Here is a 15,977-nt window from a genome sequence, read left to right on the forward strand (position 1 = left end):
CTGACATCCTCAGTGGTGGGCAGCGAGGCTGGGATGGTGTGGAACTGCACACTTCCGGCTTCTGGGATGTTGGCAAGGCCCTGTCACCACTCGATTTCCAGGTGTCTGCTTCACAGTGATCTGTTAAACTGCCATATGTGTTGTATGCCCCTTCCTGGGTTGTGCTACAGCTGATAATAAATTCATTTGATAATTTTTTTGTTGTTTTTTGAAGCAGAGTCTTCCCCTGTTGCCCAGGCTAGAGTGCAGTGGCATGATCTCGGCTCACTGCAACCTCTGCCTCCCTGGTTCAAGCGATTCTCCTGCCTCAGCCTCCCAAGTAGCTGGGACTATAGGCATGTGCTATGACACCCAGCTAATTTCTGTATTTTTAGTAAAGACGGGGTTTCACCATGTTGGCCTGGCTGGTCTTGAACTCCTGACCACAGGTGATTCACCCACCTCGGCCTCCCAAAGTGCTGGGATTACGGGTGTGAGCCACCATGCCCAGACATTTTTGAGAATTTTAAAAAAGAGTCTATCAGAGCCGGGCTCGATGGCTCATACCTTTAATCCCAGCACTTTGGGAGGCCCAGGTGGGTGGATCATCTGAGGTCAGGAGTTTGAGACCAGCTTGGCCAACATGGTGAAACCCCATCTCTACTAAAAATACGAAAATTAGCCGGGTGTGGTGGTGGGTGCCTGTAGTCTCAGCTACTGGGGAGGTTGAGGCAACAGAGCGAGACTCTGTCTTTTAAAAAAAAAAAAAAGTGCACCACCTGCTTGGTTTGGCCCCATTTGGACAGGAAGGGAAAGGGCCCTGGAAGGCCGTAGGTTGGCCTTGGGGTCAGGCCAGCAGTGAAGCAGCTGGCACGTGAGGTGGCCTCCTGGGGTAGCAGAGCTGGCAGGGCAGGGCAGGGCGGGCCAGGCCGGGAGGGCTCTGACTGATCCTCAGAGCTCTAATAGGAAGCTGCACACCCGTTCACTCTCTTAGAATAGCTGTGCACCTGCAGATAACCAGTTTCTGTTGTGGTGAGTGGTAGTTAAATAAATAAATAAATAAGCAGGCAAGGAACAAGCTTTTCCTTACCGTGACAGTCATTTGCTGCTGTGAAACTACTATGGTCTATTACCTCCCACTCACTTTCCTCAATCAGTGCTGCCTGCAACGGCAAGAACTTGGGGCCAAAAGAGCACCTGCCCTAGCACAGAGCTCGGGCCTGCCCACCCCCACCCCCACCCCGCGGGACCACCTGCCTTTGAGTTCTGAAACCACATTTAGCTTGCATGCAGGCAAGTCATATGACTTCTCTGAGCCTCAGTTTCTTCCTTGGCAAAGTGGGGATAATAACAGCTCTCTTCAAAAGCCATTGTAAGAGTTGGAAATGATAAGCCGGGTGGGGTGCCTAATACCTGTAATCCCAGCAGTTTGGGAGGCCGAGGCGGGTGGATCACCTGACCTCAGGAGTTTCGAGACCAGCCTGACCAGCATGGTGAAATCCCGTCTCTACTAAAAATACAAAATTAGCTGGGCGTGGTGGTGCGTGCTTGTAATCCCAGCTATTTGGGAGGCTGAGGCAGGAGAATTGCTTGGACCTGGGAGGCAGAGGTTGTAGTGAGCTGAGACTGTGCCATTGCACTCCAGCCTGGGGAATAAGAGGGAAACTCCATCTCAAAAAAAAAAAGTTGGAAATGATGTATTTTAGCCGCGCAGATAGTCAGCCATGCACCTGTTTCGCTTATGGGTAGAAACACCACAGTTGACTCCATTTCAGCAGCTGAGGGGCCCAGAGGACCGTGCCCTCCGCCGCACTGTGTAGGCCTCAGTCATGTTGCTGGCAAATATTCCAGAAGGCTCAGAGGAGGCATGTTGAGAGTATTGTCAGCCAATCACCACAAAGCTGCTCCTTCAGGACCCTTCTCACTCTGAGCCTCACATAACACAAGTCTGTGGCTGGAGGGAGGGTGGCACGGACCCACCTGGACATTACTTCCACACTTGCAGCCTCAGGGTAACCCTGGTGGTCAAATAAGCAAAGATCAGCCTCAAAGCAGTAAATAGGACTGTGTCCTCTGGGGCCTTACCATGGTCCACGTGCAGTCCAGGCTTGGCTTCACCATTTGCATGAGAGCTCAGAGGACACCCATGGCCACAGAGGCTCAGCACAGCCAGGGGAATGGAGACCTTGTCAGTAACATGGAGGTGAGATCATAGCAAACACCTTCATCTCAGGTTCAAGGGGGAAGGGGTCACCTGCTGGGGAAGGAGGAGGCTGTGGCAGGTGACGCTGTGCTGGAATGCCGACCACCTTCCTCACAGTCTTGGAAGTGAATTCCAGACACCCAGACCTCTGCAGACAACTTCCAGCAAGTGCAGCAAGGCCAGCAGGGCACCTACTGTAGACTCAAAAAGACCCTTCCAGGTTTCCCCAGAAAAGGCAGCCTTCGCTGCTGCAGCCCCTGTGGATGACAGCTTGTTTAATAGCTCAGATTCCCCAGGCAGTTTCTCCACCCTCCACTGCTGGGATTCTTGCAATGACGATGTGGTGGGTCGGCCTGGAGAGGGTGGGTCAGGAAGGATCTTCTGACTTGGAGACTACCAGGGGAGACAACACCACACACGAGCCCCTGCTCCAGACTTGGCAAGGATGATGCCAAATACGCTGAGGCGGCTGCAGGGACCCAGGGAACAGAGGAGTTTGTTCCCAGGATAAAGAGGGGGTCAGCCGGCCAGGTACAGTGGCTCACGCCTGTAATCCCAGCACTTTGGGAGGCTGAGGTGGGCAAATCACCTAAGGTCGGGAGTTTGAGACCAGCCTGCCCAACATGGAGAAATCCCATCTCTACTAAAAATACAAAAAATTAGCTGGGCATAGTGGCAGGCGCCTGTAATCCCAGCTACTCAGGAGGCTGAGGCAGGAGAATCACTTGAATCCAGGAGGTGGAGGTTGCAGTGACCCGATATGGTGCCACTGCACTCCAGCCTGGGCAATGACAGTGAAACTCCGTCTCAAAAAAAAAAAAAAAAAAAAAAGAAAGAAAAGAAAAAAGAGCCAGGCACCATGGCTCATGCCTGTAATCCCAGCACTTTGGGAGGCCAACGCGGGCAGATCATCTGAGGTCGGGAGTTCAAGACCAGCCTGACCAACATGGAGAAACCCTGTCTCTACTAAAAATATAAAATTAGCTGGGCATGGTGGCGCATGCCTGTAATCCCAGCTACTCGGGAGGCTGAGGCAGGAGAATTGCTTGAACCCAGGAGGTGGAGCTTGCGGTGAGCAGAGGTTGCGCCATTGCACTCCAGCCTGGGGAACAAGAGTGAAACTCCATCTCAAAAAAAAAAGAAAAAGAAAAGAAAAAGAAAAAAGAAAAATTTAGAATATAATGGTAGAAATGTAAGGGTGTTAGATTCTGTTTTTAGAACGGAAGCAAAACAGATCCACCAAAAGCATCCTGTGTTTTGTGTTCTCTTTCCTACCTGGGTTCCTCACCCACCCAGGCATGACTGCTCTCCTGTCATGTATGGTGTATCAGTCCCCTGCATGCTTTTATACCTCTGCTGTTCATGCGTGGATCTGCTAGGGTTGCTTGGCATAAAATTTTCTATCTTAACCACTTTTTTTTTTTTTTTTTTTTTGAGACGGAGTCTTGCTCTGCCGCCCAGGCTGGAGTGCAGTGACTGGATCTCAGCTCACTGTAAGCTCCGCCTCCCGGGTTCACGCCATTCTCCTGCCTCAGCCTCCCGAGTAGCTGGGACTACAGGCGCCCGCCCCCTCGCCCGGCTAGTTTTTCGTATTTTTCAGTAGAGACGGGGTTTCACCGTGTTAGCCAGGATGGTCTCGATCTCCTGACCTCGTGATCCGCCCGTCTCGGCCTCCCAAAGTGCTGGGATTACAGGCTTGAGCCACCGCGCCTGGCCCTTAACCACTTTTAAGTGTACATTTCAGGGACATTAAGAACGTTCACTTGGCCGGGCGTGGTGGCTCACACCTGTAATCCCAGCCCTTTGGGAGGCCAAGGCGGCAGAAATTAATTCTGAAAAAGTCTCAACATGTGTCTCTTTCTTTTATCTTTTTTTTTTAAGACAGAGTCTTGCTCCATAGCCCAGGCTGGAGTGCAGTGACATGATCTCGGCTCACTGCAAGCTCCGCCTCCTGGGTTCATGCCATTCTCCTGCCTCAGCCTACCGAATAGCTGGAACTACAGGCGTCCACCACCACGCCTGGCTAATTTTTTGTATTTTTAGTAGAGATAGGGTTTCACCGTGTTAGCCAGGATGGTCTTGAGCTCCTGACCTCGCGATTCACCCGCCTTGGCCTCCCAAAGTGCTGGGATTACAGGCGTGAGCCACCGTGCCCGGCACCTCTTTTTTTTTTTTTTTTTTCCTGAGCCAGAATCTCGCTGTCACCCAGGCTGGAGTGCAGTGGCGCCATCTCAGCTCACTGCAAGCTCCGCCTCCTGGGTTCTTACCATTCTCCTGCCTCAGCCTCCCAAGTTGCTGAGACTACAGGCGCCCGCCACCACGCCCGGCTAATTTTTTGTATTTTTAGTAGAGACGGGGTTTCACCATGTTAGCCAGGATGGTCTTGATCTCCTGAACTCATGATCTGCCTGCCTCAGCCTCCCAGAGTGCTAGGATTACAGGTGTGAGCCACCACGCCCGGCCAAGGCTGGGAAGTCTTAAGGGCTAGACCCCACATCTGATGATGTCTTATTGTGTGTGGGGACTCTCTACAGAGTCCCAAGGCAGCAAGGGCATCACATGGAGAGGAATTTATGAGAGATGGCCAAACTGGCTTCTTTTTTTTTGAGACAAGGTCTCCGTCTGTCGCCCAGGCTAGAGTGCAGTGGCACAACCACAGCTCACCACAGCCTCGACCTCCCAGGCTCAATTGATCCTCCCACCTCAGCCTCTTGAGTAGCTGGACCAGAGGTGTGTGCCACCATGCCCAGCTAATTTCTTTTTATTATTTGTAGAAACAGAGTTTCCCTGTGTTGCCCAGATTGGTCTCAAACTCATGGGCACAAATGATCCTCATTCTTCAGCCTCCCAGAGTGCTGGGATTACAGGTGTGAGCCACCACATCCAGCCAAACTGGCTTCTTATAAGAGAATCACTCTGATGATAACTAACTCATTCCCATGATAACCCATTAATCCATGAACTGCTTGATCCATTCATGAGGGAAGAGCCCTCATGACCCAATGACCCAATCCCCTCTTAAAGGACCCCCCACCTTTTTATTTTATTTTATTTATTTTATTGAGACGGAGTCTCACTCTGTCACCAGGTTGGAGTACAGTGGCACAATCTCAACTCACTGCAATCCCCACCTCCTGGGTTCAAGTGATTCTCCTGCATCAGCCTCCCAAATAGCTGGGACTACAGGTGCCCACCACCACCCTCAGCTAATTTTTGTATTTTTAGTAGAGATGTGGTTGTGGTTTCACCATGTTGGCCAGGTTGGTCTCGATCTCTTAACCTCGTGATCCACCCACCTCAGCCTCCCAAAGTGCTGGGATTACAGGCGTGAACCCACTGTGCCCAGCCAGGCCTCACATCTTAATACTGACACAGTGGGAATGAAGTTTCAATATAAATTGCAGAGGGGACAACATTCAAACCATGGTACCCAGTCATAGTGTTTTATTCTTTTCTTATGCTTTTAATTCCTGACATGCATCTAGACATTTTAATCATATCTATTTTATAATACCTTTGTAGTCCTTATATAACATCTGTGTTTTGGCACTTGTTTCAGGTTTTTTTCTAAGTATGTGTCAAGACCCCATTTTCTAAGTCAAAAATGGGATTGTGCTACACATTATTTCTTTTTTCTTTTTTTCTTTTTTTTTTTTTTGAGGCAGAGTCTCGCTCTGTGGCCCAGGCTGGAGTGCAGTGGCTGGATCTCAGCTCACTGCAAGCTCCGCCTCCTGGGTTTACACCATTCTCCTACCTCAGTCTCCTGAGTAGCTGGGACTACAGGCGCCCGCCACCTCGCCCGGCTTTTTTTTTTGTATTTTTTAGTAGAGACAGGGTTTCACCGGGTTAGCCAGGATGGTCTCGATCTCCTGACCTCGTGATCCACCCGTCTCGGCCTCCCGAAGTGCTGGGATTACAGGCTTGAGCCACCGTGCCTGGCCTGCACATTATTTCATAACCTGCCTTTCTTTTTTTTCCCCCCACAAAATAAGGAACTTAAAACAACACACATCTTTTTCTGAGGACAGAAATTTGGGCCCAGCTCACCTAGGTTCTCTGCTTCAGAGCTTTACCAGGCTGCTGTCCAGGTGTCGGCTGGGGCTGTGGTCTCATCGGAGGCTCAACTGGTCTCATCTAAGGCTTAACATTGGCCCGCAAGCTCCTCAAACTGTTGGCAGAATTCTTCCCCTCGTGGTTGTAGGACTAGAACTGTGGTTCCTGTTTTCTTGTTGGCTGTCAGCCAGGGATAGTCCTTAGCAACTAGAGACTACAGTAGTTCCTTGCCAAGTGACCCTATCACCACATAGAAGCTTCCTTCTTCAAAGCCAGCAATAGACGGAGAGTCTCTGAGGGACCCTCTGAGAGGGCCCAGATACTCTTTCAAAGACTTCCACCTGATTTAGTCAGGCCCACCCATGAAAATGCCCCCTTGACTTCAAAATCAACTGACTTAGGACCTTAATTAAGTCTGCAAAACTCCCTCACCTTTTTCAGTCTATTAGCTGGAAGGAAGTTGCAGGTCCTACCGGCACTCCAGGGGAGGAAGTTACACTGGGTGTGAACACCAGGGAGTGAGACCACAGGGCCCACCCCCAGGTCTGTTCATACCATGTTTATCTTTCCATGTCATTATCTTTTCTTTTCTTTCTTTTTTTTTCAGATGGAGTCTCGCTCTGCTGGCCAGGCTGGAGTGTCGTGGCCTGACCTTGGCTCACTGCAACCTCTGCCTCCCAGGTTCAAGTGATTTTCCTACCTCAGCCTCCTGAGTAGCTGGGACTACAGGCACGTGCCACCACACCTGGCTACTTTTTGTATTTTTAATAGAGATGGAGTTTCGCCACGTTGGCTAGGCTGGTCTTGAACTCCTGACCTCAGGTGATCCGCCCACCTAGGCCTCCCAAAGTGCTGGGATTACAGGCACTAGCCACTGTGCGCAGCCATCATTATGTTTTCTACCACCTTCTAATGTTAATGGCCTCACAACATTCTACTATGTGGATGTGCCAACATTTATTTAATTAATTATTTATCACTAAACACTGAATAAACATAAATATTTCAGTTTATTCCTTTTTTTCTTACAAACAGTACTGGGGAGAATAAACGCCTAAGTACTCACGTCTTTATGCACTGTAGTATTATTTCCTTACAACAGACTCCTAGACATGGAACGACAGGATCAAAGGATTCGCAAAATGTTGGACTTCTGATGCAAATCAGATGGCACCTTTTTTTTGACTAATTAAGAGTCTTTACCCCTGGCATGAGGAGCTGAGGACAACTCCCACTCCACGATGTGAAGCCACAGGGTTTCGAGGTAGTGGTTAATGGTGGTTGTGATTCTTTTTGTTTTTGTTTTTGAGACGGAATCTCTGTCACCCAGGCTGGGAGTACAGTGGCACAATCTTGGCTCACCGCAACCTCTGCCTCCCAGGTTCAAGCGATTCTCCTGCCTCAGCCTCCCGAGTAGCTGGGACAGGCGCCCGCCACCACGCCTGGCTAATTTTTGTATTTTTAGTAGAGACGAGGTTTCACCATGTTGGCCAGACTTGTCTCGAACTTCTGACCTCAGGTGATCCACCTGCCTTGGCCTCCCAAAGTGCTGGGATTACAGGCGTGAGACACCATGCCCAGCCAGTTGTGATGTTCTAATTTGGATTTGGAAGTCAAATGATCACCAAATGCCCTGTGGTTGCTGTGGTTGCACGCCCTGCCCCGGTGGAAGCTGGGGAAGTGTTTCCTTTCTATCGTCCCACCCATTCACGTGTCCTCATTACAGGGGAAGCCCAGAGAGTGAGAGCTCTCCTTGTGGCCAAGGCTGCAGCCTTGCTGCTGTCACGGAGCACAGCACACATCTCCTCCCAGCCGTTATTTTGTTTGTATTAATCCAGAATGCATGTAAATTCTGATGGGTAAGTTGGCAGACAAAAAGGTCGCTGATGTCTCCCAAACAGAATCTCATTGTGTCTTGGAGAGGAGGCAAAATAATCACTTGCCAGAGGGCGGAGCTTGGTTTTGTGAGGCCTGAAGCTTAAATAATTTGCCGGGGCCTCTTTAAGAAAAAGAATCAAATTATGAATACAAAATTAGGATGAGAGTGTTTGAAGGGCCTCAGGCAAGTGCAGTGCCGGGGACTTCAGCTTCATTAACTTCGTAGTCAGTCTGCGCCTGCTTGCCAGTGGACTGGGTTTGTCCTGCTTGGAGGCTGGTTTTGTTTGTTTCCAAACTTACTAAATTAGATGTCTTTTCTTCTTTCCTTTTGCAAGTGTATTAACATTTAAGAATTGAGCAGGCCTTCAATAACATAGCTTGTCTCTCTCTCTCTCTTTTTTTTTTTTTTTTTTTTTGCCAAAATTCCTCTAACCCCTCCCTACTTCAGAACCCAAACTTACATTATAGGCACACAAAGGATGCCGACTCCCTCCAGCAGCTTCCTTTGCAGTACGGAGCCTGGGGCCCTAAACAGGGTAACAGGGAAGTGGGGAGTTGGAAGGAATAGTCCAGCAGTTGAATCTGCCCCAGGCACCATGTTAGGTGATTACATTGTGTTCCTTAGCCCTTTTGCCTTTTGTCAGTGTTACGGGCAGGCACTCCCAGGCTCTCCTCAAAACAGCTCTGATTTTAAGAGGAAATGCCAGGACACAAGTTGCAGTTCAAATACGAAACTGTTAGCAGAGTCATTTTGGCATTAAACCCACTGTATTAGTTGGTCTCCCACCAGGAACCAGATGGCACATTCAAAATAGGATCATTGGAGGAGAGTTTATTTGCAAAGTGTGGGTGTCGGGGAACCACAAAGGATGGTGCAGTAACCCAGAGTTTAGCAGCAGCCAGGTGGTGCCCCCACGAAGCTTGAAGGGAGAAAGGGGAGAACAGTTCCTGGCATCCACAGGGAGAGAGTTGAGCTGCGAGGCCCCAGGAAGAGAAGATGTCATTGTCCCTTGAGGGATACAGCCAGCCAGGGAAATAAACACCCTGACCTCCGTCTCTTCTCTCCCTGTGGCCACCTCCCACGGGAGTTTGTGGATGTGGACCACACACGTCAGCCTCAGAGGGCGGGGTGGAGACGGCGAGGGGGTGCATACAGAGGGGCAAACAAAAGGTAAATAGCCCAGCCCAGGCCTTTGGCCCCTCAGCACCCACTCTAGACTTTTTTCCAGGTGAAGAGCTTGTTCGCCTAACACAGGGGATCTATAAGTCATAGTAACTACCATATCATTGTGGACTGATGTCAACCGGTCATACTCCCAGCTGAAATTGCCGGTATTCCTCAGTTAAGGTAATGAGTAAAAGGGAGTGAAACAGAGTGAGTTTTTTTTCTTTTTTTCTTTTCTTTTTTTTTTTTTTTTTTTTTGAGATGGAGTCTTGCTTTGTCCCCTAGGCTGGAGTGCATTGGCATGATCTCTGCTCACTGCAACCTCTGCCTCTCAAGCTCAAGTGACTCTCCTGCCTCAGCCTCCCAAGTATCTGTGATTACAGGTGCACACCACCACACCTGGCTAATGTTTGTATTTTTAGCAGAGACGGTGTTTTGCCATGTTGGCCAGGCTAGTCTTGAACTCCTGATCTCAAGTGATCTGCCCACCTTGGCCTCTGAAAGTATTGGGATTACAAGTGTGAGCCACTGTGCCCGCCCCAACAGAGTGAATGTTTAAGTCTCCTCGCAATCCCTGCATTGAAATCCTGACCCTCAAGGGGATGTTGTGAGATGGGACCTTTGGTAGGTGATGAGGGCACAAGGATGGGGCCCTCATGAGTGGGATTAAGTTTATAAGCCACGAAGCAAGCCTTCACCAGACACCAAATCCGCTGGTCCCTCGATCTGAGGCTTCCCAGCCTCCAGATCTGTGGGAAATAAATCTCTGTGATTTATACTACACCCAGTCTATAGTATTCTGTTACAGCAGCCCAAATGGATTAAGATGGGGAATCAATTGAGATGGGAAAGAAAAAAAGCCCCAAGTTCATGAAAAGTAGCTGCTACAGTCCCCACCTCCTTAGCTGGCCCCCAAACCTAAGCAGCTAATCATAACTTCCATTCTGTGCTCACCTTAGCTCTGCTGGCACCTTTTTGGACAGGGTCCTCTACCTGGCGAGGTGACCCAAATCTTCATTCCTGCAGGCTCTGAGTCCTCGGCTGCTGCAATTGTTTGAACATTGTTTGTCCCCACCGAAACTCATCTTGAGGCTTGGTCCCCAGTGTAATGTTGAGAGGTGGTGGGACATTTAAGGGGTGTTTGAATCGTAAGGGATCCAGCTTCATGAAGGGATTAGCGCAGGAGTATGGGAGTTCTTCTTGTGGGACTCGATTAATTACTGCAGGCGCCAGTTGTTACAAAGCAAGGCTGCCTCTGGCCTCGGGCCCTCTTCTCCTTCCTCTTTTCTGCCATGCTTGAAGCAGCACAAGGCCCTCACCAAATGCGACCATCCATTTTGGACTCCTCAGCCTCCAGAACCATGGGCTAAATAAGCCTCTTTCCTTTATAATTTACCCAGTTAGACTAAGACAGGTGTTTTGTTATAGCAATGGGAAATAGACTAAGACAGGTGCATTGTGTTTGGGGGTCACCACAGTTTTCCATTGACTAGGATTGTTGGACTAGGAGTGCTCCAGTGATGTCTGTGATTTCAGACACTGTCTTCCTCGCACCTTTTCAACAGCAGCAATCCAGTTTCATCCTGTGATCAGGATCCATCCTCTACCCACTACCATAACCCCTCCTTTGCTTCTTGGTCTATGGCATGCAGAACCCCAAATGAGCAGGGAGTAGCTTCAACTTCCGATTCATCAGAAACATGACTGTTTCCTGTAACAGCATTTCTTTTCTAAGCCCCAGGACCTCCAGTGTCAATGTTGTGGGATGATGGGTGACAGAGCCGGAGCATCGCCATCTTGGACAAGCGCTGTCATCCTCAAGTTCCCCTTGATCAAAAACTGTCTAAACCCAAAGGGCATTAGCCTGATGGTTAAGGTCAGCATGACCATAAACCACAAATAACATCTCTGACCAGGAACATTCCAAACCCCTCCCCGACGAGAGACATGCCAGCCCAGAGTTAACTTCCCCACCAGCCGGAAAGATGCCAGCCCCGAGATAACTTCCCCTCCAACCAGAGACATCCCAACCCCGCCATAAACTTCTCCCCGACACAGAAACATTCCGAGCTTGTAATAAGCCCCCTCTCCTAAAACCAATATGTACTCTTAGTCTGTAAGAGAAAGTGCTCCTTACCAAAATTGGCCAGAAGCCCCTCTCAGGCTTATTTTCTCTAAAATCTGTCATTAAGTTGAGCCACAGTTCGTGTTTCTTCCCTCTTTCTTTAACTCTTATGATGAAGCAAACTTTTTTAGTGGGTTATTAGGAATAATAGTGAAAAGCATACTTCTATTCTCCAGGCCTTTCTTCTTGGACCCACACATCTCGCCTGTGGGGAAGACGGAACCATATATATATTGGCCACTGGTTTAATGTACAAGATGTCTCTCCAGTCCCAGTGGTAGACATCCTATAGCCAAAACTCCATCCATTGCCTGACCTCCACATGTCCCTGCTCTGACTGGGAACCTTGTGGGTAGTTTAGGTCTCTGAGGATCAGTCAAGCTTAGAGCAAGATTGAATAACTCCTGGAAGGTATGAATATTTCTATTTCCCCAGGGTCAGAAGCATATTTACCATAAAGCTAATGATGCTTAAGCTTCAAGGCTGCTCATTTACTAAGGTCCTGGTGTTAACATGGTTATATGCTTTTATAAAATTCGCAAACATAAGATATATTTTTTTTAGTTGGACTTTTTTATTTTTTATTTTTCAAGATGGAGTTTTGCTCTCGTTGCCCAGGCTGGAATGCAGTGGCGTGATCTTGGCTCACTACAACCTCTGCCTCCTGGGTTCAAGTGATTCTCCTGCCTCAGCCTCCCAAGTAGCTGAGATTAGAGGCATGCACCACCATGCCTGGCTAATTTTGTATTTTTAGTAGAGATGGGGTTTCTCCGTGTTGGTCAGGCTGGTCTTGGACTCCTAACCTCAGGTGATCTGCCCACCTCGGCCTCCCAAAGTGCTGGGATTACAGGTGTAAACCACCGGACCCAGCCCCCCGACTTTATTTATTTTTGAGACAGGGTCTCACTCTGTAGCCCAGGCTGGAGTGCAGTGGTGTGATCTTGGCTCACTACAACCTCCACCTCCCATTTCAAGCAATTCTTCTGCCTCAGCCTCCCGAGTAGCTGGGACTACCATGCCGGGCTAATTTTTTTGTATTTTTTGGCAGAGACAGGGTTTCCCTGTGTTGGCTAGGTTGGCCTCAAACTCCTGGCCTCAAGTGATCCACCTGTCTCAGCCTCCCAAAGTGCTGGGATTATAGGTGTGAGACACAGCATCTGACCAGACTTTATTTTTCTTTTTTTTTTTTTGAGACAGAGTCTCGCTATGTCGCCCAGGCTGGAGCGCAGTGGCCGGATCTCAGTTCACTGCAAGCTCGGCCTCCCGGGTTTACGCCATTCTCCTGCCTCAGCCTCCCGAGTAGCTGGGGCTACAGGCGCCCGCCACCTCGCCCGGCTAGTTTTTTGTATTTTTTTAGTAGAGACGGGGTTTCACCGGGTTAGCCAGGATGGTCCCGATCTGCTGACCTCGTGATCTGCCTGTCTCGGCCTCCCAAAGTGCTGGGATTACAGGCTTGAGCCACCGCGCCCGGCCCAGACTTTATTTTTCAATTTTTTTTTTTTAGAGATGGTGTCTCACCTAGTTGTCCAGGCTAGAATGCAGTGGCATGATCGTAGTTCACTGCGGCCTCGACTTCCTGGGCTCACGTGATTCTTTCATCTCAGCCTCCTGAGTAGCCGGGGGTACAGATGCACACCACCATATCCTGCTAATTAAAAAGAAATCTTTTTTTTTAGCAACAGAGTCTCACTATGTTGCTCAGGCAGGCTGGTCTCCAACTCCTGGCCTCAAGTGATCCTTCTGCTTCAGCCTCCCATGTTGCTGGGATCATAGGCATGAACTACTATGCTGGGTTAGTTGGACTTTATTTAAATATAATGTTACACAAAATAAATTGCACAAGATTGAGGTATATTAATGACAATCCCTGCCTCTTTCCACTCTCTATTACCTTCTCTCTCATCTTCCCTTAAGGCACTAGAATGGTTGTAGTTGTTTTGGGGGACCATCTAAAGGAAAACTGAGGTGGAGATACATCTGTTTGGGTTTATTGAGTTTTGTTTGTTTGTTTCTTTGTTTGGAGATGGAATCGCCCAGGCTGGAGTGCAATGGTGCGATCTCGGCTCACTGCAACGTCTGCCTCCTGGATTCAAGCAATTCTCCTGCCTCAGTGTCCCATGTAGTACATTTTTCGTATTTCAGTAGAGACGGGGTTTCACCATGTTGCCTAGGCTTGTCTCGAACTCTGACCTCAGGCAATTCGCCCACCTCAGCCTCCCAAAGTGCTAGGATTACAGGCTTGAGCCACTGCACCCGGCCGAGATATTTTTATGTAGATATTTGTATGAAGTTCACAGTCATTGGCCGGGCGCGGTGGCTCAAGCCTGTAATCCCAGCACTTTGGGAGGCCGAGACGGGAGGATCACGAGGTCAGGAGATCGAGACCATCCTGGCTAACACGGTGAAACCCCGTCTCTACTAAAAATACAGAAAACTAGCCGGGCGAGGTGGCGGGCGCCTGTAGTCCCAGCTACTCCGGAGGCTGAGGCAGGAGAATGGCGTAAACCCGGGAGGCGGAGCTTGCAGTGAGCTGAGATCCGGCCACTGCACTCCAGCCCGGGCTACAGAGCAAGACTCCGTCTCAAAAAAAAAAAAAAAAAGAAGTAGTTCACAGTCACTGCTGTGTGTAGTTAAGTAATTGGTAACAATTCTGGTATAGAAATGGCTTCCAAAAATGCTCTACCACCTACTGTGCCTCTCATCCAGTACTGCAGCATGAATGCAGGTTTTTTTTTTTTTTTTTTTTTTTTGAGACTGAGTCTGGCTCTGTCGCCCAGGCTGGAGTGCAGTGGCCGGATCTCAGCTCACTGCAAGCTCTGCCTCCCGGGTTTACGCCATTCTCCTGCCTCAGCCTCCCGAGTAGCTGGGACCACAGGCGCCCGCCACTTCGCCCGGCTAGTTTTTTGTATTTTTTAGTAGAGATGGGGTTTCACTGTGTTAGCCAGGATGGTCTCGATCTCCTGACCTTGTGATCCGCCCGTCTCGGCCTCCCAAAGTGCTGGGATTACAGGCTTGAGCCACCGCGCCCGGCCGAATGCAGGTTTTAAGTAGTCTTCAAATGTGAACCTGGCTTACAGTCCCCGGCACTGGAAGTACAGGTAATGGAAAGGAATCAAGCTTTGAAACGTATGGAGCCATAAATTAAACTATAGAAGATGCTTCCGAATATTATGGGGTTCACACCTGTAATCCCAGCACTTTGGGAGGCTGAGACAGGAGGATCACTTGAGCCCAGGGTTCAAGACCAGCTTGAGCAACATGGCAAGAACCTGTCTCTATATTTAAAAAATACATTTAAAGCTGGGCATGGTGGCTTATGCCCATAATCCCAGCACTTTGGGAGGTCAAGGCGGGTGGATCGCCTGAGGTCAGGAGTTTGAGACCAGCCTGACCAGCATTGAGAAACCTTGTCTCTACTAAAAATACACAATTAGCCAGGCGTGGTGCTGTATGCCTGTAATCCCAGCTACTTGGGAGGCTGAGGCAGGAGAATCACTTGAACCCAGGAGGCAGAGGTTGCTGTGAGCCAAGATTGCACCGTTGCACTCCAGCCTGGGCAATAAGAGCGAAACTCCATCTCTAATTAAATAAATAAATAAATTTAAAAATTAAAACAAAACAAAACAAAAATCTTACAGCTCATATGTGAAAAAAACCTGATCAAGATTTCCCCAACATTGACAACAACCCTAAAATTGCACTTTTCCAATAATGTGTTAGAAGCTGAAACTTTTTTAAACTGTAAGTTTAAAACAACAGCAATTCTTTCTAATAAAAAAAATTTTTTTGAAACAAGGCCTCACTCTGTCACCCAGGCTGGAGTGCAATGGTGCGATTACACCTCACTGCAGCCTAGCCCTCCCTGGCTCAAGGGATCCTCCCACCTCAGCCTCCCCAGCAGGTGTACACCACCACACCCAGCCAATAGAGACGGGGTTTCACAATGTTGCTCAGGCTGGTCTCCAACTCCTGAGCAATCTTCCTGCCTCAGCCACCCAAAGTGAGCCACTAAGCCCAGAAATTTTTCTTTCTTTCTTTTCTTTTTCTTTTTTTTTTTTTTTGAGACAGGGTCTCTCTCTGTTTCGCAGGCTAGAATGTAGTGGTGTGATCTCGGCTCACTGCAACCTCCAACTCCCAGGCTCAAGTGATCCTGTTACCAAAAAGGGGTCCTGATCCAGACCCCAAGAGAGGGTCTTTGGATCATGAGCAAGAAAGAATTCAAGGCAAATCCATAGAGTAAATTGAGAGCAAGTTTATTAAGAAAGTAAAGGAATAAAAAACGGCTATTCCATAGGCAGAGCAGCAAGCAGCATGAACTTATTACTTCTTGATTATATGCTAGACAAGGAATGGATTATTCATGAGTTTTCTGGGAAAGGGGTGGGCAATTCCCGGAACTGAGGGTTCCTCCCTCTTTTTAAACCATATAGGGTAAATTCCTCACATTGCTATGGCGTTTGTAAACTGCCATGGCGCTGGTGGGAGTGTCTTTTGGCATGCTAATATAATCAGCATATAATGAGCATGAGGATGACCAAAGGTCAGTTCCATCGCCATCTTGGTTTTGGTGGGTT

This window comes from Macaca nemestrina, chromosome 12, assembly GCF_043159975.1.
Source record: "Macaca nemestrina isolate mMacNem1 chromosome 12, mMacNem.hap1, whole genome shotgun sequence".
Classification (NCBI taxonomy): domain Eukaryota; kingdom Metazoa; phylum Chordata; class Mammalia; order Primates; family Cercopithecidae; genus Macaca; species Macaca nemestrina.